This window comes from Macrobrachium rosenbergii, chromosome 12, assembly GCF_040412425.1.
Source record: "Macrobrachium rosenbergii isolate ZJJX-2024 chromosome 12, ASM4041242v1, whole genome shotgun sequence".
In the NCBI taxonomy this organism is placed as follows: domain Eukaryota; kingdom Metazoa; phylum Arthropoda; class Malacostraca; order Decapoda; family Palaemonidae; genus Macrobrachium; species Macrobrachium rosenbergii.
In genome coordinates this window covers 30,039,229-30,065,256 of record NC_089752.1, presented here as the reverse complement: position 1 = coordinate 30,065,256, position 26,028 = coordinate 30,039,229, and the positions used below count along the sequence as shown (strand labels likewise).

The following is a 26,028-nucleotide window of genomic DNA, read 5'->3' as shown; positions in this document are numbered from 1 at the left end:
CCTCTGGATCATTCCCACCTAATGCTCCCAAGAGCAATTGGCAAAAGTTTAGCTTCAAATTATCCTGTCGAATAGTCCAGCTATGTTTTAGGAGTGGCTTAAAGGCGTCCAATAATGATAAGGACTGTGAATATATAGGATCCAAAGATTGGGGGATTTCGACTTTGTCCACAAAACAGGATGCTGTGTATAACTACAGTCTGGGTTTTGAAGTATAATTATTGTTAATTTAAACTATTGCAAGTTTACATAACATGAACCTACGAACAACCTGTAGGAGGTTCATTTGCGACTGATTATGTCATCACATGATAAACAATGTCTGCTTTTGGTAAATTTCACTGCAACAGTAAACCGACGTTGGTCGCTTGAAAGAATTCTAATAGTTGTTCTTGCAATGAAAAGAAAACTGGAGTCTTATTACATTTTTCCATATACTTGGAGCAATCATAAATTCTCAGTTTATTTGTTGTCTCCCAGTTAACAAGAAATCTTAAATTACAGGTTTTTTAAAGGCTGCAATGCTTAATACAAAATTACCTCCTCATCATTCATTAGAAAAACTGGCGCTAAAACTAGTACAGTAATAGTTTTCCGTACTTCTTGGTATCATGATTATAAATGTAGGTGAGCTGCTTTCATCCAGTGACATAAGATTCAAAAGTAACATTTCTGTCTTCTAACTATCTTCTGTACACAAAGGCACAGTCTGCGTGTGGTACCCGAAACTTATTTTATCATAAAATCCACTAGAATCATGTACAGTGTAATGTTAATTTGAACCCAGCTTACACAAAACAGTGACAAATTCCCTAAGTTTCCTGCATGACAATTTAAAGAATACGCAAAACTCACCTTTTGGCTGTCAAATCAAATTTACCTCCAGTCCTTAATATGACCGCAAAAATACAGCATACACGTAGTATTCATGACAGTGCCATTAAAGCAAGATGTCTGCCCGTCATCAGAAGACTTCCAGTTCTCTGTAAAACAAAATGATGCTTTACAAAAAGAAATAAAGATAACCCATGAAATAATAATTGATTACTTGAAAGAGTACTTCATAATTTGTTCAATATTGAATTGAATTAATGACTGTCTAAACATCTGAAATAAATGGGACAAAATCAAAAGAAAAATCTTAACCCGATGAAAATCTTAAGTGGAATGTCATTATTCCTTATCAAGACCAAAGTTCGAAATTGTGTGCGCTAACTGAGTGTTGGTAGAACCACACTATCATGTCCTGACACTAACACTTCACTTTAGACTTAATTCAAAATAAAACTGATTCTGGATATGCACTTCGGTTTTTTTTTTTATCTCGTAAGGTTCTACAGCAGTGAACCCTAGTTACCTGGAAACAAATGACATTCTAGTAGTGTATTAATTGATTAAAGCAATTTGCATAAGCAATTATTCAACACCAATATATATATATATATATATATATATATATATATATATGAGTATTACCTTGAGGTTATATATATATATATATATATATATATATATATATATATATATATATATATATATATATATATATATATATATATATATATATATATATATATATAGATAGATAGATAGATAGATAGATGATGCATGTATACATATTTACTTTTAGAGCATAGACTGCCCGTTGCTACTTCGGCTTGTTATCTACACGTCACCTCCGAGATGTTAGTACTAAACATGGCGGAAGCTCAACGGGGTTCCGTGTTTAGTACTAGCCCCTCGGGGATCAAAGTATTATATACACCCAATTCTATATTGTGTGGTCGACAAATTATATTAATAAAAGACACCTTTGACCCCCGAGGGGCTAGTACTAAACAAGGCGTCCCAGTGAGCTTCCGCCATGTTCAGTACTAGCACCTCGGAGGTAACGCGTAGATAAAAAGCCAAAGTAGCACCGGCTATCCAAGTACGGCTTCTACAAGAATAAATGTCACCTTCCTTCGGTATTAGAGGTTACCCCTTAAGAAAAAGTGTACACTATGAGCAAACGAGCACAACACAACCAATTCCAATGAGGTGGAAATGGCTATCGGGCCTCCCAAATAAGAAAAACAAAATTGATTATACAAAGGATATGGAAGGCCTTCAAAAGTATGGGCCAAAAATTTTGTCCACACATTCAAATAATTTCCTAGGTGAATGAATGAATGTTGAGCTAAGCTGTTTGCGTATTCACGTTTATGGAAAATAAATTAACTACAGTACAGATAAAGCAGCTGAAAGCGTATACAGCTTTGGGAAGTAGGCCTATGCACATTCCCGACTTTGTAGCATTGCTAAAAAATTACAATAAATAGGGGGCGGGCAGACTTCCTGGAAGGGTAAATAAAAATAGATCCATTAAAGGATCCAGAACAATTTTAAGGGGGTGGGCACCAATTTTCATATTATACATATACATATATAATATATATATATATATATATATATATATATATATATATATATATATATATATATATATATATATATATATATATATATATATATATATATATATATATATATATATATATATATATATATATATTTTATTTTTTCCAATTTTTATATTTCTCATTGATGTTATTATTATCTAAATATTCAATATTATTATTTTGTCATTTTTCATGGGGGCCGCGTGCCCAGGTCCCCCCTGGATCCGCTAGTGATTAGAGCAGAACGGTACAAATGGGATCGTTGAAATTGATCGATACATAAAAGATCGACACACACAGAGAATTGTCTGTTTTAGAAACTCGACACCTGTTTTTGAGCGACTTTCCTCATGTTCAAACCACATGTTCCTGCCACTGCATATGAAGAAAGCTATACGATCTCAGTTGTCAAAATATTTTCTGTGGCCACTAAGTATTATTAAGATTTCATACAGCAAAATCACAGCTTAAGCGCTAAAAGGAAAATTCTGCATTTTAAACCCAGACTATAAAGGCGGTGTAAGTCGCAAGATATTTTTAAAGACAACTACTATCGGGCCTTTCCTGGATGGTGACCCCCAAGTGTCGTCGGGGGTCGTTATCTTGGTCTGATATTTCTTGGGGGTCATTATCTTTATGATTATGAATATTTACAGTATTTTGTTCAATTTTTTACAGTACTCCCCAACAGGCTTGTACTAAACACGTTGCAAAGGTGAATACATACCGGGTTAAAAATTTGTTAATAAGGTCAGGCATCTTGGTCACATTATGTCTAATACAAGAGATATATTTAATGGAAAACATCTAGTCTCTGATATTAAAACGAAAGCAGATGTCATTATGTCTGTTTAATTTTTTATCGCTCGATGCAAGAATCAAAAGTTTTAATAAGAACTGCACCAGTTTTTACGAATCTAATTTAAGTAAAATTTGCAGACATCTAGCGTGAGAGATCTGGACAGAGCTTGGAGGGTGTGCTCTCGCAGGCTCTTAGGTGTACACGAGAGGACACATTGTAGTTTAATCCCACCATTTATGTCAACTTTGATGCCATCCTTGGAGATTTTAAGTAGGATGCACAGATTTTTCTTAAATGGGTATAATCATTCTTCTGCATCAATTTCGTTTTTAGAGATTGTGTCGACAGAGAATCTATAATGTCATAAGTTTTAGGTGTAAATATTAATAATCCTCTGTATTTAAGCAAAACTGAAGTCAAAGGGAAATTGTACAGATTAATGAACCAAGGAGAGAAATGTTAAGTGGCAATAATATAAGCACTTACTGACTTCAAAGAAAATTTTAGTTCGTGTAACTCAAGTTTTGTACAACTGAACGAAATTTGTGATTGTGTTGGCTGATTTTATCAGGTCGTTAGAGACACAGGACAAGTTTTTATATTTTTTTTATATGTTTACTATTGTATTCGTACGAATAAAGTTCTGGATTTGAATTTGAAAACCCGTGGGGGTCACTATCTAGGAAAGATCCCTATTACTTTAATTTACACATTCTTGGGTTTTCACATGGGTTGTACAATAAGCGTTACTTACAGGCGGTTAATTCAGGAGAATTATCTAGGAGTAGCTTCATTTTGGATCTCAGATTATTTCCTTAGCCATTTCAGAGACCGTTAATGATCAGATTTGCGAAGTAAAATTAACAATAGTGTAATGTTATTCTCGCTAATCTGGTATTATTTTAATGTACTATAGAGTCGAGGGATCCCTTGTTTCTAAAGCTGCCTTTAGAAAAATTATGACAATTTCTACTAATTATGACAATTTCTACTAATTTATAAGTAAAAAGTTGCGATTATGGGAAGTTGTAATACTGTTCCCTCATATTTCACAAATATACAACTGCAAACTAAACGCCATCACACCTCTGCTAAAGAAAACCATCCACGATTTCACCACTTGTGCTTAACAACAACAGCAATAATGTTAGAATAATAATAATTTTATCAGCATACCCTATCCGATGCAAAGATGGATGGGATTTGCTCTGGACATTGCAAAAATGAAGGGAAAGCTAGGCTGAACATTGAAGCGAAAAATAAAAACACAAATCGTGACGGATCCTCAAAGACTATGGGAGACTGGAATATAAGCGTTAGTGCAAGAGCAGTAGAGCTGCACACCTTAGGCATATTTCCGAGGATCGCGGCCTGCTTAAAAGCAAATGAAAGATTTATTTCAACAGGCATGCATACTAACCTAACCTTCCCTTAATCTAACCTGGCCGGGGGGGGAAAGCCCATTGGACACCAACCACCCCCACCTACTGATGTGACATAGCATACGGCGTGCGCGCAACCATTCTGCAGTATTATCAAATCGTTTTGGATGGTGAATAGAGAGAAACTAAGAAACAAACCTACCTTACCGAAAGTCCTTACAAGTGGTAATTATATCTTGGCTTCTCCTTCGATTCTCAAAGACGACTGCTGGTTTAATGAAATCGTCACCAACTGCCACATACAAGGATTGTTAATACCATTTTGAGCTAGAGGAACACATGAGCTTCTTGAACAAGTTGCTAAAATTAACGTTTAATTGACGCAAGAACCACCATTCCCTCTTCGAATCCGTGATCAACTATACACTAAACTGAAGCACGAAGGAAGTCAAGTTGCCATAAGTCTCTCATGGTGAGATATAACAAGTCTTTAACTAGAGGAAATTACAAGCCTCTGACGAAGAGATTAAAAGCCTCAAACGCCAGGGGACCATAAGTCCCACTAAGGAAGATCACTAGTCTCGCAGCGACAATACAGCAAGTCTAAAAAACTTCACAAGAATCATCTGCTAAACTCCCCTGTCACTGTAAACAACCCGTCACGTCTGCGATTTGACTTCTACCCCGAAGTTGTGTTGGAAATACCGCTTTAGTTGAAGGAAGCTCACTCACTAGCAATGAATAGAGCGAAGCGTCATTATTTGAAAGTTTAGAGCGCGAAGTTGCACGGCTCCGTGAAGGGTGTATAATTCTCTAAATGGTTGGGATTTAACTTTCGAAGAATATGTAACATATATTCAATATATACATAAATATATCTGCATTTTATAGAAACACAAATACTTAAGCACTAAACATGGGCAGTGGACCATAATACGAGTAGTTTACGCTGTAGCTTATTGTTTTACTATCCAAAACGACACTTGACTAAAACGAAGATTTGAAGTCTTTTGTCTATAGAGCACTGATTACTGGATCAATTGAATTATTATTATTATTATTATTATTATTATTATTATTATTATTATTATTAATAAATCTGTTGACGCCTGTCATTTTTCCGATAAGTAAAGGGAAGATTTTTACATTAAAATTCGACAAGTTCGTTTTAATCAAGAGACAGATCTCATCTTTACAAAACTTCAAGCATACCTATAGGATGACTGTTCTGTTTTAAAGCTTTTCCAGGATCAAATGAATTATCAAATCATTGTTGCTAATGATTATGAAAGGCATGAGAACGTAGATAAGGAGAAAATAAAGTGGCTAAAATGTTATAACCTTTGTTCCTTGGATTATATGTAATTTTACAGAACTATTGTTACCAACCGATATCCTAATACCAATGAACAGAGGTCATAAGAAAATTCGGCTATCAAAAATAAGAATGGTAATTCGTAAGGATTCCAGATATTTTCTTAAAGCAGCCTTACTAGGTATGTTGAAAAAGCTAGACCTTTAATCGCTTCTCATACAAACCCTCATGATTCCTCGGCACTGGATTATTATATGCACATAAAAAATTTGCCAAATACAAATGCAATGCTTTAGCAGACAACATTATTTACGAAACAATGGCCACAACCACTGCGACGCCAGTTTGTAACATTAAATCGACCAGTCATCCGAATGATCGTACGGACAAAGCCGCCAGAGCCATCAGCCAATGGTAGCAGCGGGGTCCGCGGTCTCCATTATCACCCTGATACAGAAACATCCATTAAAGCCTCTCGATAGACGCATGCTTATCTGCACAAACATTCATTCTCAATACTGACGTTATCACCAACAGAAAAACACTAGTGGGCTGAGCTGGTATGATGATGTTAATTATAGTGTTCAAAGGAATCATTTACGAATTCTCTCTCCCTCTCTCTCGGTCTTGTAATCGTATGAGTTTTTAAGTTCGCTCAGGAGCTGTGTGTGTTTATATTTTCCTTTCTTTCTTTCTAATGAGTGTTTATTTTTCCTTTCCTTCTTTCTTTCTTTCTAATGAGTGTTTATATTTTCCTTTCTTTATTTCTAATGAGTGTTTATATTTTCCTTTCTTTCCTTCTAATTAGTGTTTATATTTTCCTTTATTTCTTTCTAATGAGTGTTTATATTTACCTTTCTTTCTTTCTAATGAGTGTTTATATTTTCCTTTCTTTATTTCTAATGAGTGTTTATATTTTCCTTTCTTTCTTTCTAATGAGCGTTTATATTTTCCTTTCTTTCTCTCTAATGAGTGTTTATATTTTTCTTTCTTTCTTTCTAATGAGTGTTTATATTTTCCTTTCTTTCTCTCTAATGAGTGTTTATATTTTCCTTTCTTTATTTCTAATGAGTGTTTATATTTTCCTTTCTTTCTTTCTAATGAGTGTTTATATTTAACTTTCTTTCTCTCTAATGAGTGTTTATATTTTCCTATCTTTATTTCTAATGAGTGTTTATATTTTCCTTTCTTTCCTTCTAATGAGTGTTTATATTTTCCTTTCTTTCTTTCTAATGAGCGTTTATATTTTCCTTTCTTTCTTTCTAATGAGCGTTTATATTTTCCTTTCTTTCTTTCTTTCTAATGAGTGTTTATATTTTCCTTTCTCTTTTTCTAATGAGTGTTTATATTTTCCTTTCTTTCTTTCTAATGAGCGTTTATATTTTCCTTTCTTTATTTCTAATGAGTGTTTATATTTTCCTTTCTTTCCTTCTAATGAGTGTTTATATTTTCCTTTCTTTCTTTCTAATGAGTGTTTATATTTTCCTTTCTTTCTTTCTAATGAGCGTTTATATTTTCCTTTCTTTCTCTCTAATGAGTGTTTATATTTTTCTTTCTTTCTTTCTAATGAGTGTTTATATTTCCCTTTCTTTCTCTCTAACGAGTCTTTATATTTTCCTTTCTTTATTTCTAATGAGTGTTTATATTTTCCTTTCTTTCTTTCTAATGTTTATATTTTCCTTTCTTTCTTTCTAATGAGTTTATATTTTCCTTTCTTTCTTTCTAATGAGTTTATATTTTCCTTTCTTTCCTTCTAATGAGTTTATATTTTCTTTTCTTTCTTTCTAATGAGTGTTTATATTTTCCTTTCTTTCTTTCTTTCTGAGTGTTTATATTTTCCTTTCTTTCTTTCAGAGTGTTTATATTTTACCTTTCTTTCTTCCTTTCTAATGTTTATATTTTCCTTTCTTTCTTTCTTTCTAATTTTGTATTTTCCTTTCTTTCTTTCTTTCTAATTTTATATTTTCCTTTCTTTCTTTCTAATGAGTGTTTATATTTCCCTTTCTTTCTTTCTTTCTTTCTGAGTGTTTTATTTTCCTTTCTTTCTTTCTTTCTAATGTTTATATTTTCCTTACTTTATTTTGAATGAGTGTTTATATTTTCCTTTCTTTCTCTCTAATGAGTGTTTATATTTTCCTTTCTTTCTCTCTAATAAGTGTTTATATTTTCCTTTCTTTCTTTCTAATGTACGTTTATATTTTCCTTTCTTTCTTTCTAATGTACGTTTATATTTTCTTTTCTTTCTTTCTGATGAGTGTTTATATTTCCCTTTCTTTCTTTCTAATGAGTTTATATTTTCCTTTCTTTCTTTCTAATGAGTTTATATTTTCCTTTCTTTCTTTCTAATGAGTGTTTATATTTTCCTTTCTTACTTTCTGAGTGTTTATATTTTCCTTTCTTTCTAATGAGTGTTTATATTTTCCTTTCTTTCTCTCTAATGAGGTTTTATATTTTCTTTCTTTCTAATGTAAGTTTATATTTTCCTTTCTTTCTTTCTAATGAGTGTTTATATTTTTCTTTCTTTCTTTCTAATGTAAGTTTATATTTTCCTTTCTTTCTTTCTTTCTAATGAGTGTTTATATTTTTCTTTCTTTCTCTCTAATGAGTGTTTATATTTTCCTTTCTTTCTTTCTAACGAGTCTATATTTTCTTTTCTTTCTTTCTAATGAGTGTTTATATTTTCCTTTCTTTATTTCTGAGTGTTTATATTTTCCTTTCTTTCTTTCTGAGTGTTTATACTGTCCTTTCTTTCTTTCTTTCTAATGTTTATATTTTCCTTTCTTTCTTTCTTTCTAATGTTTATATTTTCCTTTCTTTCTTTCTAATGAGTGTTTATATTTCCCTTTCTTTCTTTCTGAGTGTTTATATTTTCCTTTCTTTCTTTCTTTTTAATGTTTATATTTTCCTTACTTTATTTTGAATGAGTGTTTATATTTTCCTTTCTTTCTCTCTAATGAGTGTTTATATTTTCCTTTCTTTCTCTCTAATGAGTGTTTATATTTTCCTTTCTTTCTTTCTGATGAGTGTTTATATTTTCCTTTCTTTCTTTCTAATGAGTTTATATTTTCCTTTCTTTCTTTCTAATGAGTTTATATTTTCCTTTCTTTCTTTCAAACCAGTGTTTATATTTTCCTTTCTTTCTTTCTGAGTGTTTATATTTTCCTTTCTTTCTTTTCAATGAGTGTTTATATTTTCCTTTCTTTCTCTCTAATGAGGTTTTATATTTTCCTTTCTTTCTTTCTAATGTAAGTTTATATTTTCCTTTCTTTCTCTCTAATGAGTGTTTATATTTTTCTTTCTTTCTCTCTAATGAGTGTTTATATTTTTCTTTCTTTCTCTCTAATGAGTGTTTATATTTTCCTTTCTGTTTTTTAATGTACGTTTATATTTTCCTTTCCTTCTTTCTAATGAGTTTATATTTTCCTTTCTTTCTTTCTAATGAGTTTATATTTTCCTTTCTTTCTTTCTAATGAGTGTTTATATTTTCCTTTCTTTCTTTCTGAGTGTTTATATTTTCCTTTCTTTCTTTCTTTCTAATGTTTATATTTTTCTTTCTTTCTTTCTAATGAGTGTTTATATTTTCCTTTCTTTCTGAGTGTTTATATTTTCCTTTCTTTCTTTCTAATGTTTATATTTTCCTTTCTTTATTTCTCATGAGTGTTTATGTTTTCCTTTCTTTCTTTCTAATGAGTGTTTATATTTTCCTCTCTTTCTTTCTAATGTACGTTTATATTTTCCTTTCTTTCTTTCTAATGAGTTTATATTTGTCTTTCTTTCTTTCTAATGAGTGTTTATATTTTCCTTTCTTTCTTTCTAATGAGTGTTTATATTTTCCTTTCTTTCTAATGAGTTTATATTTTCCCCTCTTTCTTTCTAATGAGTGTTTATATTTTCATTTCTTTCTTTCTAATGAGTGTTTATATTTTCCTCTCTTTCTTTCTAATGTACGTTTATATTTTCCTTTCTTTCTTTCTAATGAGTTTATATTTTCCTTTCTTTCTTTCTAATGAGTGTTTATATTTTCCTCTCTTTCTTTCTAATGTACGTTTATATTTTCCTTTCTTTCTTTCTAATGAGTGTTTATATTTTCCTTTCTTTCTTTCTGAGTGTTTATATTTTCCTTTCTTTCTTTCTTTCTAATGTTTATATTTTCCTTTCTTTCTAATGTTTATATTTCCTTTCTTTCTTTCTTTCTAATGAGCGTTTATAATTCCCTTTCTTTCTTTCTGATTGTTTATATTTTCCTTTCTTTCTTTCTGAGTGTTTATATTTTCCTTTCTTTCTTTCTGAGTGTTTATCTTTTCCTTTCTTTCTAATGAGTGTTTATATTTTCCTTTCTTTCTTTCTAATGTGCGTTTATCTTTCCTTTCTTTCTAATGTCTGTTTATCTTTTTCTTTCTTTCCAATGTTTGTTTATCTTTTCCTTTCTTTCTAATGTGTGTTTATCTTTTCCTTTTTTTCCAATGTGTGTTTATCTTTTCCTTTCTTTCCAATGCGTGTTTATCTTTTCCTTTCTTTCTAATGTGCGTTTATCTTTCCTTTCTTTCTAATGTTTGTTTATCTTTTTCTTTCTTTCCAATGTTTGTTTATCTTTTCCTTTCTTTCTAATGTGTGTTTATCTTTTCCTTTCTTTCTAATGAGTGTTTATCTTTTCCTTTCTTTCTAATGTGTGTTTTTCTTTTCCTTTCTTTCTTTCAAAGGTCTTCTTCCTATGGTCCCTCGGTCCCAGAGGTGCCACGAATTTCTGACGGCCTTCATCCCTCCTCTTGACATTATCGAGTGACACGCTGGTCCCCCAAAAACCCGCTATTATGCGACACTGTGACGATATCCGATATAAAACGATTCCATATTCATTTTGACCCATTGGAGCAAAAACAATCAGGGACAGTCAGCCACGCGCGCTTCCAGCTTCCTAACCCTCATGATCTCTCTCTCTCTCTCTCTCTCTCTCTCTCTCTCCTCCCCCTCTGTGTGTGTGTGTGTTTCACAAAGACATCGCTTGCGATTTTTCTGTTTTTTTCCTGGAAATATAGTTTTTTCTTCGATTTAGTCAGCATCCAGTATCTTATCCCCAGGCAAATCTCTCTCTCTCTCTCGTGGTGTCTCTCTTTGTCTCCATGAAATGTATTTATTTTTACTAGATCTTCCGACGTCTTCAGATATTCATTTGTAAGGTTCAGCCAGACAAAAAATTCTGGAATCCGCCATTTTCATATCGTGTGGTCTGTAATATCCGAGATGACAATTGTTCTTGTGCTTTTAACAACTTATTACAAGTCATAACTTATTACAAGTTATTACAAATCCTGAAAATATTAACTCAATGGAGTTTATGCTAAGATGAATATCCATACAATGCACTTGTATAAAACAACACTGAACTTCCTTTCTAATAATAATAATAATAATAATAATAATAATAATAATAATAATAATAATAATAATAATAATAATTATTATTATTATTATTATTATTATGATTATTATTATGATTATTATTATTATTATTATTATTATTATTATTATTATTATTATTATTATTATAAAGGACTACATATAATAAATTCAAGCATGTTTAAGGGCATGAGGAATATGTTTATGTGAAATGAAGAGACTGACAGATATGGTTGCCCAAATCAAGTTCGGTCGCAAGAGAAACGAATGCTTATGCACTTCACTTTCTGGGTGATGACAATTTCTACTGCTATAAGAAATGATTTAGGAAACAGAGGAAGGCACAAGTCCCACCTAATGGAAATGAATAGGATGAAAGACTTGAACAAACCAGCTGACTCTCGAGATCACGATTTCCACAGTGTGTGTTGGGGCATCCTGTGCGTCCTCAGAAATTTAAGCGGGGAAATGAAGAGTCATCGAGAGATTTCTTTTACTCTATAGTCATATATTCGTTAATTAAAACCAACAAAGGTTTTATAAATGGTCAGACAACTTGAAGTATTCCGTTTTGGCAATAGATTATACCAGGGATTTAGCTTCAGGTACTGTACTAGTGCTCATGCACAGAAAATTATTCTATAACCAGTAAAAACTTTTTTGACGTCAAGAAAATGGATGATTAAAGAAAATAAATTTACTGGTTCATTTATTTATACAAAACCTCGTGTTCATTTCTAAAAGGACATTGAAGGAAAGTGAGAAAAAATAACTTAGGAGAGAGAGAGAGAGAGAGAGAGAGCCATTCGGTATAAGTCGTGTATCGCCAAACGATCACGCCCAGTATGTGATGTGATATTCCCCTGGAGCTTATAATAAACCCATAAAGTGTCCGTGGGCGAAGCCATGGCCATAAAGATTGGGCAGTACCCCTCCCCAAGAAGGAGGTGGTGTCGCTTTCCGAACTCCTAAGCCCAATGAGGCGGAAGAGCCGTGAGCACATCGTGGTAGTCACCCCATTGAACGCGAAACTAAGCGTTCCCTGCTGTGGAGGACTGTCAAAAAGCTCTCCCGTGACAATGGGGTTGGTTTTGGTGCTAAAGAAAACAATTCAGATTTTCATTTCTCGCTCTTTGCCTCATATATATATATATATATATATATATATATATATATATATATATATATATATATATATATATATATATATATATATAAAAGGATTGGACAGATAGCGTGAAAGGTATTGGAAATGAAAGACCGTAATATATAGGAATTGGAAGTGAGTGGAGGGTTCAACGCACTGCTGATAGGTCTCCTGTTAATGTGTAAGAAGCAGCTAATTTTGTGGGAGTTTTACTGCACAGGAGCTTCATCCACGATTAATCAGTTGTATACTTTCTCTCTAAAGCCGTTTTCTTCTAAGGTAAATGGTTTCATGTTGTGGCTTTTTTCGAAACTAAATCAAACTAAAAAATACAGGCTATTCTCTGGGGATTCCAGAGAGAATCTTTGGTCCCTAGTGTTGCCATGAACCCTCTGGTTCTCCCCAGTAAAGCCTAAAGGCCCTGTTTTACAAGGTGGACCTCTTTGCGGACTTAATTATGGAGGAAAGGGACCCTGGTTATCTAAGGGGACCTGGTCACGTCCTCTCTATAGAAGCCTGGAAGAGACAAAGTGCCTCTTTTTGCCAATGTGCCCTCTACCCATTTTAAATGGAGTATTTTTGTATGCATGTCGTTTGGCACTACCGTTTCTAGTGCCTTTCATGCATGTTTTTCAATTATTTTGCAACAAATATTTATTATTCAGAATTTCATATAAACATATGTAAAATGCAGACAGACTTGTTGCGTGTGACACATAAAAAGAGTGCGCCTCAGAATCTGAAATTAACACTGGACAGAGTATACCACATCACCTTCTACTAGTGCTAGGGAAGAGCAGTCACATAATGCCAACAAAACTTTTGGAGAGAGAGAGAGAGAGAGAGAGAGAGAGAGAGAGAGAGAGAGAGAGAGAGAGAGAGAGAGAGAGAGAGAGATGTTGTCTTGTAATATGTATATCATCCTATAGTTTTGATATATTTACTCTTCTATTTATCAAGTGTGATGTGTAATAATAACAATTGTTGAAATATCGTATGTAGTGTAATGTCAGATCTCAAAAGAGTTAGTGATTTAGATAACTTAACAGCGTAATCTAGAATTAACATTTTTAATAGTAACATAGTATATGAGCAACACGCGTGTGTTCTGCGAAGGCTTGTTTCACTTCAGTTGTCATCAGTTAAGATAAGAGAGCGCTTTGTTTTGATTCATGTGTTTACAGGTCGGGAATAGCAATCGAGTTGTGTCAAGATTTCTGTAAAAGCTTTGTCCCATACGAGAAGAAGACAAATGATTTCGCAATGTTACATGTGTTCCATACAATTTTTTGGTAAAGATGTGTACCTTTTGAGAAATATGAACAAGTGTTGCACTGAAGCACATGGCAATTGTGTCGTGTTTAAGATTACATTGCTCTGATTACGTATTGTTCTGATCACGTCCCATATGATTTTTTTTTGTTCAAATCATGTATGCCCTTTTCAGAGTAAGAGTACATGTCTCGATCGATTACGTCATGTTTTGTAAGATTGCAGTTCAAAATGTTTTGCTTCCTTCTTCTAGAACTTTCTCTTGAATTTCGTTCCCAAAATGCCTTAATGTCATCTTGTTCTTTCACTTCCTACTGGCATCCAAAAATTTGCTCATTCTGATTTGAGAGACCGTTAGTGCTGGCTGGCTCTCTCTCTCTCTCTCTCTCTCTCTCTCTCTCTCTCTCTCTCTCTTGTCAAAAGAGAGAAATTTTAACATAAAATATTTGTGTTCACTTTTGTTAATCTTAGCTTTTGAGATCTGAATTTTAGTAAAACTGTAATGGCACCTTATAAAAGCGTATTTTGTGAATTTAAAGCCGCTGCATGATTTTGCACAGGTTTTCACAAGCTTGTGTAAGGTAAAGTGAATTTTACGTATTATTACCATGGTATAATGAGGTATATTAGGGAAATTTTGCCTTAATGAAATTATTATTGATAAATCTTTTGTGTATTTTTGTGTGTTATTGTGTTAGCAATCTCCTGATTTTTCACATTTTATATACTGGTGATTTAACATTTATTTACTTAGCAATTTAAATATTTCTTAATAATCTAACATTGCATATTTTATTTAATTTTCATTTACTAAGATTTTCTTTCCAAATCTTGAGTAATTCTTGATAGTTTAAATTTTGCTTGATTAAATTAATTTCTTGATAAATTAAAATTTTGTGAATTAGTTTTGTTTAATAATTTAACTCAAGAATTAATTAAATTTTTGTGTTGTTTTCAAGTAATAGTAAATTATAAATTTTGAATTTAAAAATAAATTTTTGTATTTAGTGTTTTTAAAAACAGTGTTTCATTTGTTGACCACCAGTGAATAGGCTTAACTGTGTGCATAAGGCAAAGTGTTAAACATGTTTTGTTCCTTTAGTTTTGCTGAAGTGAATTAAGACCAGGGAAACAGTTAAAGTTGCTTGATGGATTGGTGCCCTTTTTCTCTAGTATATTTCTTGTTTAATTGTTGATACCTCACACTATAGCCGATTCACTTAAGGTAGATTCTTGGGCCTACAAGACGTTTGTTTGGCGACCTCTGATTGGCTGGTACCGGGAGGTAGGCTACTCGCTCACTGTCTCATTTTTACCTATGTAGCTCAGAAAACTAGCAATATGTTTATATATTTCTTCATTTATCTCACGTTTTGAACAAGATAGGAAAGTTTTGGTCATACCATAGGATTTGGTATTAATTGTACAACTAGATATGATTTCCTGAAATCAATAAGATAAAACACAAAGGAATTACAACGAGTAAAAGTGAAGAGAGAAGCATTTAATTCTTTATACCTGTTTTTACTTATCAGATTTTTGCATCACTCATGCGATCAAGATAAAATAAAACTTGTGTTTTCATACAATAAATTCACCCTGAATACGCTGGTGCTTTCAGATTTTGGATGAGTGTGGTATGTGAAGAGAAAATGAAGAATATGTCTTATTATGTTGCATCTGTTCTTGACTCAGTTTGCCGAGAGACGGTGATCTGCAAGACACTGCGTTGGTCCTCTAAGCCGTTGACAGTTGCCAATTAGCAATATGAGAAGTTTGCAGTTTCAACAACATTTGCTCTATTATTATGTCATTCCATTTTCTGTAAATAAATGTATACAATTCCCATTATGACTGTCGAACATTTTCACTCCAATATCATATATGTCCGTATGTCTGGACATATCTATTAAGAAAAAAAAATAATCAGATGGACACATCTGGATGTGCTGGCTTCAATTTAGACACCGCCAACAGATTTTATGGTAAGAAATAAAAAATGTACATATGTTCATTGAATGAATATATGGAAAATAAGGTTTTGATGTTATTGACCAGAGAAACGAGTGGCCATAATAATGAACTCATCATTATGTAGGCCTGTTATTTATCATGTACTGTAGTCTACAGTATGTATGCAAATTTCTAGACTAAACGGAACCCAACATACCCAGATGCATCCATCTGATTATTTTTTTTTGTATCAGATATGTCCAGACATACGGACATACATGATATTGGAGTGACAATGTTCGACAGTCATAATGGGAATTGTATGCACTTATTTACAGAAAATGTAATGACGTAATAATAGAGCAAATGTTGTCGAAACTGCAAACTTCTCATATCGCTAATTGGCAACTGTCTTGCAGATCACCGTCTCTCAGCAAACTGAGTCAAGAACAGATGCAACATAATAAGACATATTATTCATTTTCTCTTCCCATATCACACACATCTAAAATCTGTAAGCACCAGCCTATTCAGGGTGAATTTATTGTATGAAAACACAAGTTTTATTTTATCTTGATCGCATGAATGATGCAAAATCTGATGATAAGTAAAACCAGGTATAAAGAATTAAATGCTTCTCTCTTCACTTTTACTTGTTGTAATTCCTTTCTGTTTTCTCTTATTGATTTCAGGAAATCATATTTAGTGGTACAATTAATACTGAATCCTATGGTATTACCAAAACTTTCGTATCTTGTTCAAAACATGAGATAAATGAAGAAATATATAAACATATTGCTAGTTTTCTGAGCTACATAGGTAAAAATGAGACAGTGAGCGAGTAGCCTACCTCCAGGTACCAGCCAATCAGAGGCCGCCAAACAAACGTCTTGTAGGCCCAAGAATCTACCTTAAGTGAATCGGCTATAGTTTTGGTAAACTTAGTTTGATTTTTCACGTGATTAGTAAGCTTTTTAAGGGATCACTGTACCTTTAGAGTACTCAGTCGTAATTTCCATTGTTGTGAGAGTTCAGGTATCTAGCTGAAGTGAGGTAAATTTTTGAATTCTGTGATTAGTTGTGTAATAACCAGGTACTTGGAACACTTCATGACAATAGAATTTGGTGCCCAGACCTGGGAACAAAACAAAATATCACTCTGGTTTATGGTTTATACTGATGGTGTTAGGGATATATTTTGATAGGAGAGTGACCATATAGTTATTTTTGCATTATATTGTCAATTATTTAGTTGAGTAACTCAGAGAAAATGGCTCTGTGTAATGTTCAGAAGTTTTTAGCAGCTCCTTCCTTCCAAGAGTTATCTGAACCCAACCTGACTAAGACACAGTGGACTGCTTTAGCAGTGGCGTGTGGGGTAATGTGTCTAGTGGTACGATTAAGGCACAAATCAGATGTATTGCAATCCAAGCCTTGATGGACTCTGGTAAAATAGATGAAGAGTTAGGAGATGCAAAAGAATTGTTGAATGCAGCTGGGGATGAATTTATAAATAAGCAAGAGCATAAGAAGAAAGAGAAAAGTGATGAAGAGGTAGAGTTTTAGATGCATAGAAGCAGAAGAAAGTTTGATTAAGCTTCAGATGCAGGCAGAAAGAGAAAGAGAAGACAGAGAGAAAAGAGAAAGAAAAGAAAGAGAAGAAGAAAAAGCAGCAGAAGAGGAAAGAGAAAGAGCAAGAGAGGAAACAGAAAGAGCAAGGAAGCAAGAAGATTATGAAAGAGAGATGAAATTAATAGAAGTTCCCTCTAAGTTACCTGTAACACCATCTAACCCTACCCAAGGTAATTCAGACCCTGTATTTGATGTAGTAAGAGTGCAGAAGTTAATTCCAAAGTTTACAGAAGAAGCTCCAGATGAGTTTTTGATCACTTTGAAAAAGTGGCTTCAGGTATGGGATGGCCAGAAGATAAATGGTCAGTCTTGTTACAGAATGTTCTCACTGGTAAAGGAAGAAGTGCCTATTTAGCCTTATCAGCTGATCAGTGTAAAGAGTACAAGGTACTCAGACACAATGTGTTACAAGTTTACCAGATGACCCCTGAATATTATAATGAAAGATTCAGATCTTTGAGAAAGGATGACAAGATGACTTTCTTGGATTATGCCTACAAAGTGAGAAGATGTTTCAAACGATGGTTGGAGGCTGCTAAAGTTAAATCTATGGACGAACTTGAGGAGTTAGTAGCCCTAGAGCAATATCTTAGAGGAATTCCTGAACACATAAGAGCCTATTTAAGAGAGAGAGAGAGAGAGAGAGAGAGAGAGAGAGAGAGAGAGAGAGAGAGAGAGAGAGAGGTTAAGAAACTTGACAAAGCTGCTACACTGTGTGAAGATTTTAACATAATTTTTAGCAAAAGGAATGATAATGTCAAGTACCAGAACCAACAACGCACAGGAACATTACAACTGGGAATCCTTCTAGTGGCAACGCCAGTACAAAGCCAGGTAATACCCCTCAGCAACTAAATGTTAAATCTGCATCATCCAGTTTCTCAAGACAGATACAGAGGACTAATGTTGTCTGCTTCAAGTGTGGAAGAGTAGGACACTACGTCAAGATGTTATCAGACACTACAGCAGACCAAGCCAGTTGGTCAAGTGGTCACTGGTAACTAGGTGAAACAAACTATGAAGAGCAGTGTGGGGAAGACTGAGACAGTTGGAAAGACTGAGACCAAACAAGCTGAGTGTTTAGCAGCCAGTGGAAATGTAACTTCAAGCAGTGAGTGGCTGAGCAGCTTGGAGGCTTTTAAGCCATATGTCTATGAAGGTACGCTGACAACTCAAAAGGGAGTGTGCAGGTACCAGTCAAGGTATTAAGTGATACTGGGAGTAATCATAGTGTGGTAGTTCGTGGTGCTCACCCACAGTTGGAGAAGAATCTCTTCGGAGATTCAGTTCTTCTGAAGGGTATAGGAAGAGAAGAGGTAACTCCTACATGCCGCTTGCACCTTCATGTGAATTGGTGACAGGGAATGTAGATTTTGCTGTAAAGGATTCACTAGCTGTTGAAGGTGTGCATGTTTTACTGGGTAATGAAGTTGGTGGTGTACCATTTGTTCCTTGTCCTATAGTGGCAGACAAGCTGTTGAGGATTAGTCCTACAGTAGATTTAGAGAAGAAAAACCCCCACCTGTTTCCAAGATGTGTAACTACCAGGAGTATGAAGAGAACTACGTCTGCAAGTGAAGAAACTGAGGATTTACCTGTACCAGAAGGATCAAGTGAAGGATCTTTGAGCTTAGAAGAGCTGTTCCAGGTAAGTGAAGTTTCCCCTATTGTTAGTAATGAAGAGATTTCCCAAGAAGAAGAAGATCCTGTTGCTATTGAAGAGACTCAGAGTAGTCAGAGTGTTCCTGAAGATAGTAGTGAAACTATATTAGCAGAGTTATCAGATGTTGAGAGTTCAGCCCTTGAAGTTGGTCAAGTGACTAGAGAGAAGCTAATGGAACTGCAGAAGGATGATACAATGTTAGCTGATTTGTTCTTCAGAGTTGTTGATCAAGAAGAGATGCAACAAACTCCTACCTGTTATTATCTAAAGGAAGGATTGCTAATGAGGAAGCATCGACCCGCAGATGTACCAAGAAATGCTGAGTGGGGTGAATATTATCAAATTTTGATTCCATATCCATTAAGGAAGCAAGTGGTAGCAGTAGTGCACAAGTCTGGACTTATGGGAATCAGGAAGATTGTTGAGAAGGTTATGAAATATTTTTTTCTGGCCTGGACTTCACAAGGATGTTAGCAGGTTTTGCAGAGAGTGTCACACTTGCCAGATAGCTGGAAAACCGAATGAAACCATTCAGAATATTTAGGCGAGCGTGGAAATCAGTGATGTGGAAATGTGGCAACACTGGGTCCATCTGCTGTTGCACAAGAGATGGACCTTCTCCCCTTCCACACACGCACACACACACACACAAACACACCTAGGTGCGAATTGTAGAAATACATTTTTTATTTATTGTCTTTGTTCAGTGGAGATGCTTTTTATTCTCTTCTGATGGAGGAACGTAATTTTCTCTCCCCCCTTCCCTCCCGCTCTATCTTTCTCTCACCCTTCCCTCTTCCCATCTTTTTTCTTCCCCCTCCCCCTTCCCTTCCCTTCCCCTTCCCCTCCCCTTCACCCTTCTTCCTCTCCCTTCTCCCTTCCCTCCCCTTCCCTTCCCCTCCCCATCCCTCCCCTATTTGTAGACTGTCATTAAGTTTTCCCGCTCAGCGACATGTTGGTCAGCTAGTGTATATATATACCGGGTGTTTCGAAATTAGAGCCCCCCCCCCCCTCCACAGAACAAATGGAAAGTTATGAGGCTTTCTGCTATAGCCTATCTCCAAGTACATTATTTTAAGTTTCTATTAAGCTATTTTTCATTTTACATTTCTTGTATTTTCAGACTGAGTGATGGAGTTAGATACAGCCATGGCTAACGACTTGGAGGAAATCAGATGGATTGACCGAATCTGGGCTATAACCTTCATAGAGGCCAGGGATGCTGGTGCATCCTTCATTTCACGTTCTTGGATAGCTAAATACATTAAAAGAGATGAATCCTTTGTTAAAAGAAACTGGAACAAAAATCCATATGACTGTCATCGCAAAAAGAGTGAGAACCTTGGAAGGCCTGAAGTCCTTTCTCAGGAGTCAAAAGACATCATAGCTGAGGCAGTGGGTAGACCAAGAAAGTCTTTACGTAAATTGGTGCTTGAACTAGAAACAAAACGGGAAAAGAAGAGATGTTATAGTGCTGTATATCGTGAGTTGAAAAAATCTGGTATCAAGCCCTTTCATGTTATCAGCAAGCCCAACATCACTCAGCAACAGAGAGAAGGCCGTGCATGGTTTTGTGGTTCATTTCTTAAAGATTGGGATGAAGCTGACTTTCTCCATGTTGCCACATCAGATGAATTCTTCATTTACACAGTCAGGAAGCCAAATCATAAAAATGACATCATTTGGCCTGCAAAGTTGGATGATATCAGTGATGACGTGCGCTATCGCCAAGTTGTGAAATTTCCTAAATGTTTGGGAATTTTTCTCTGTTTCACAGCCAAATGGTTAATGTGGATCATCAAAGAAAAAGGACAGTCATTGAATGGTGAATACTTCAGAGAAACTGTGCTTACTGGTGGAGTATTTCCTTTCCTCAAAGATCCTGAAAATGTGTCATCTGTTGAAGAAGTCACATTTTTTCATGATAAGGCACCATGTTTCAAGGCTCTTCAGACACAGGAGCTGCTTCGAAACAGTGGTATCGATTTCTTCTTGTCAAGTGAATTTCCAGGTAGCTCCCCTGACCTTAATGTGTGTGAAACATTGGTAGTATCTTAAAGGATCGTGTTGAAGCGTGCACAGTGAACTATGATGGTATACCAAGCCTCGACGACCTGCGAAGAGAGGTGACCGAAGTGCTCAGGGAAATGGAGTTTGAGTCTCAGCTTTTTTGTGATTTGCTAAAATCATACCCCTCAAGAATGCAGACTGTGGTACAGGCAGATGGAGGCCACACAAAGTATTAAATACTCAGAGAGAAACTTAAATAAATACCTGTTCTGAATTACTTTTGTTTTCGTCCATATCATTTTAGTTTATGCTGTAGAGGGGGGCGGGGTTCTAATTTCGAAACACCCTGTATACATACATACATACACACACACACACACACACATATATATATATATATATATATATACATATATATATATATATATATATATATATATATATATATATATATATTATGTAATATATATATATGTATATATTTTATATTCATATATATATATATATATGTATATATAGATATTTATCTATATATATACATATATACATAGATGAAAATAACAATCAAAACAATGCACAGAAAGCAGCTTTAGAGATTTCGATAAATCAGGAAAGCATTGCAACCTCTATATAGGCTAACACGGAAGCATCAACAATTTGACGATGGCAAGACAACCTCTTTTCGCGAATTTCGAATCATCGGTTCTCTCTTAAGGCGTTGATTCTTACTTATCAATCATGCAGTTTTCTTCGGGGCGAGACGTATATGTATGTATATATATATATATATATATATATATATATATATATATATATATATATATATATATATATATATATATATATATAAATAAATTTCTGACGTCTCACAGTATCATGGTCAATGAAAAGAAAAATAGGATTCACAGGGACTTCGTTGTCTTAGTATGTTGAGAAATTCATGGAGCTTCTCCCTTTACCATCATCACGGTGGGAGCTCACCAAAGAAGTCCGAAAATCTTTTCGACAAGGAAACCATCGAGAATTTTATTCTTCATTCCATATGACTTTCCTCTTCTTCGATATACCTTTAATGAAAGTAGGAATAGGGATTCCTCTCATACATACGACAAATAAAGGTGATTTCGAGTAAGGCTTCAGTTAATATGTGCTGAACTTCTTCAAAAACTATAAATCATAAGTCGTGCCAGTGAACCGGTGTTTTATAAAAAAAAGATGTGTATTAGGTAACTATATATATATATATATATATATATATATATATATATATATATATATATAGTAAATGCAATTAACAAAATGCATATATAGACATAGATAAGTAGATAGACAAAGTCAACAAAATACATAGAAAAGGAATATACACGAAAGAAGAGAGAGAGAGAGAGAGAGAGAGAGAGAGAGAGAGAGAGAAAGAGAGAGAGAGAGAGAGAGAGAGAGAGAGGGGAAGGGAAAGAAGGCCAAGAAGGATCGAGGGGGGTGGTGTAGGAGGGGTAGAAATGAGAGAAGGCGTGTCCGGCAGGATGTCTCCGGCATTGGGGACCCCTCCTCCTGCTCGCACAAGCCATTTTCACCTCTGCCGTGATAATTGCTACAAGGTCCTGGCCACGAAAGGGGTGGGGAGACACCGCTTGACTGATAGCAGGACTCTGGCAAAGCATTTGGGACCTTATGGTCCCCTTGCCCACGGGCCTTAATCGAGGGCTGGAAGGCAATCTGGGAGGTACTAATGACTCTTGTTCCTAATGGTCCTTCTTGGTCTCTCCCTCTCTCTCTCTCCTCCGAGATATGGTTACAACCAGGCACTGATTTCTGTCTTTCCAGGAGATTCCCTGGAACGATCTTTCCTATTCCAGGGATCATCAGCCAATGGAAACTCACTTTGAGAGACGACTAGTCAAATGCGAATCTCTGATTGGTGCAGAGAAGGCGATGACTGACGGAAACAAAAGAATGACCGACGCTCGTCAGCCACCGAGCAGCAGTGGATGGGGCGTTTCCCTAAAGGGCATCTGTCCGCCAGGAACCTGGAATTCTGTTCGCATCCTATATTTAAGATCAGGACTTCGTGTAATTTTCTGTTGCTTTTTCTTTTGCCTTTTTAATTAGTTTTCCTTTTTTTACTGCTTGATTGCATCGACTTACTTTTTATTCTAGAAAAGTCATGCGTTCATCCTTGTCAAATATGAAGTGTTGTCAAATGTCAACATTTCATATCTAATGTATAAGAGTGTAAATCTTAGATTCTCTCTGTTTCCAGAGAGAGAGAGAGAGAGAGAGAGAGTCTTTTAACTATTCATATTTTATGCACCACAGTGTAAATGTTCGCGTCTCCCCGTTTACGAAACGTGAACAAAAGAGAAGGAGGGGATGGAGAGAGTAAAATTACACATAGTAAACAAAAATACAGAACGTTGCTTTTCATCAGTTCACAAACGCAGGAACTTTAATACCATTAAACACCAGCGTAATAAGATTTTGTAAGCACGCAGAAAGTCTTGGGATTTTTTCTTCTTACGAGTAAAATGATTGTTATTAGCTGATAAAAAAAAAAAACGAATGTCAATAAGAGAAAAGCTTTACAACGAAACAGAGATCATTAAAGGTAAAATGAATATAAAACTGGTAATGCATAAATAAACGTTAGAAGACGATGCTTAAAACTGCTGATATTAACTAATAAGATAAAATATGCCATTGTTATTAAAAGACAAAAAGAATAAGGAATATTAACTAATAAAGTCAAAATGCATATTCTGTCATCAAGTGAAAAGAAGGAACGAAGGATCTGGCAATAACCGATAGATATACAGTGAACCTGAGTATTAAGCATCGAAAAAAAATTAACATCATTGCGGGAAACTACAGTTAAAAGGGGATTCATAAAAACTTTATTATTATTATATAATTATTGTTAATACGCAATGTTTGGCTTTATATTACTAATGCTCATACTACAGGTATTACAAAGGAGATAAATGACAGATTTTGCAGATACAGAAATTTTCATCACAATACCAGAAACACGTCGTGTGTTCGGCAGTCTTAAGAAAGTGGTCGGCAGAATCGTTTCGAAATTAATGACCTTGAAAGATCTCTTCAGCGTGGCTGAATTGGTTGCGCAACCGACGTGTCATTCATGCGTTAGCCACCAGGAAGTACGACGGATATGTCAAAGACCGATTAGGATAATACTGAGTGATTAAAAAAAGTGATGAACGGCTTCAAAAATTTATATTAAACTAAAACTACATGAGATATTGACATTCACGTTGCAGGGTCTTCTAGGGGGACTCCTGGTTTTTTTTTGTGATCGTGCAAACTGACAATTGACGGATTACAGGCTCTGCAAAAGCATCAAAACAGTTGTAGTGATGATGGCAATATGTTTAATCGTGTTTGGCAAGAATTTGAAGGCAATGGTTTGTATGACGTGTGATTATGCAAAACACGTCAAGAGTTCCTTTAAAACATCTCATGCAGTTTTAGTTTAATTAATTATTGGAGCTGTTCATTGATTTTTTAATCTCTCAGTATTATCCTCATTACTCTTATTCTACTCTACAAATTTTTTACTTTCAATAAGTTGAAAGGCGGAATTTCAAAGTCGGAAACACAATAGGGGCTATCATGGGGAAACTATAGTTCCAGGTCACTGCTACACCCTTCCCACACAAGTGAGAGAGAGAGAGAGAGAGAGAGAGAGAGAGAGAGAGAGAGAGAGAGAGAGAGAGAGAGAGAGAGAGAGGTGAAAATTACTCTTCATTCTATAAGTAAGTACCGCACGGATTGTTTCCAACAGATTATTATTATTATTATTATTATTATTATTATTATTATTATTATTATTATTATTTTGGCTGTTGCTGTTTTTGCTAAAATGGTAGTGAATATAAAATGCTTCTGGGACATGAGATATTAAAACTGTTTCCAGTCTTTACAAAATATTCCTTATTATTATTATTATTATTATTATTATTATTATTATTATTATTATTATTATTATTATCATTATTATTATTTTGGCTGTTGCTGTTTTTGCTAAAATGGTAGTGAATATAAAATGCTTCTGGGACATGAGATATTAAAACTGTTTCCAGTCTTTACAAAATATTCCTAAGTTATTCTTAAGTATCATTATTAAAGGAGTAAAGAAATTAGACAACGCTAAAGATTAATTTGCTCATAACAAAAAAAAGGAAACTACCCTAAGCTCACATTCTTGGTCTTGTGATGGAAATGATAATATAAAAGCAAATGCTGGACAGTGGTATTTATCACGCTAAATATGTTTGTCACGCAGAAAGGAAACAATGATTTCTGAAACCGATTTTACGAGAATGGTAACAATATGTTAAATAAAAAAAAATGAGAGGGAAATTACTCGTCTAAACCAACTTTAAAGTGACGCTTCAAATTTCCTGAAGTCTAATCCAGAAACGTCCAAGGGAGGGAGAGGTAGACTGAGAAAACTCAGTCCAGAAAGATTATCAGAAGTGTTGGAGCAGAAGGGCTTTCAATCCACATCCAGAAAGCACAAGGGTGAAGTGCAAGATGAAAGCGAAAGGCTGTTGAGGAGCCTTCTGTATGGGTACTATATGAAACAGCGGATTTTGTGAAAGTTTTCGCACAAGGAGCTCACACTTGATTCAGAGACTGAACGTGGATTGAAGTTTGAGCGTTGCGATCACTGGTGTTATGTTGCTTTTTGGAGCCGCCTTCCTTCACAGAAACTGGCGTATTAGTTAATATATATATATATATATATATATATATATATATATATATATATATATATACATATACACATATTATATATATAATACAAACACACATATATATACTGTATATATATATATATATATATATATATATATATATATATATATATATATATATACATATACACATATTATATATATAATACAAACACACACATATATATACTGTATATAATATATATATATATATATATATATATATATATATATATATATATATATATATATACATA

At 34.3% G+C, this 26,028-nt stretch overlaps 1 long non-coding RNA gene across 1 annotated transcript; it reads right to left on the bottom strand.

Moving 5' to 3' along the window:
• Positions 1-450: 450 nt before the first annotated feature.
• LOC136844488 (uncharacterized) lies at positions 451-5,314 on the bottom strand. The gene is made up of 2 exons (XR_010854899.1): positions 4,828-5,314; positions 451-983 (listed from the first exon to the last, which is right to left on the bottom strand). It is a non-coding gene; the product is annotated as an uncharacterized lncRNA (long non-coding RNA).
• Between the last annotated feature and the right edge of the window lie 20,714 nt (positions 5,315-26,028).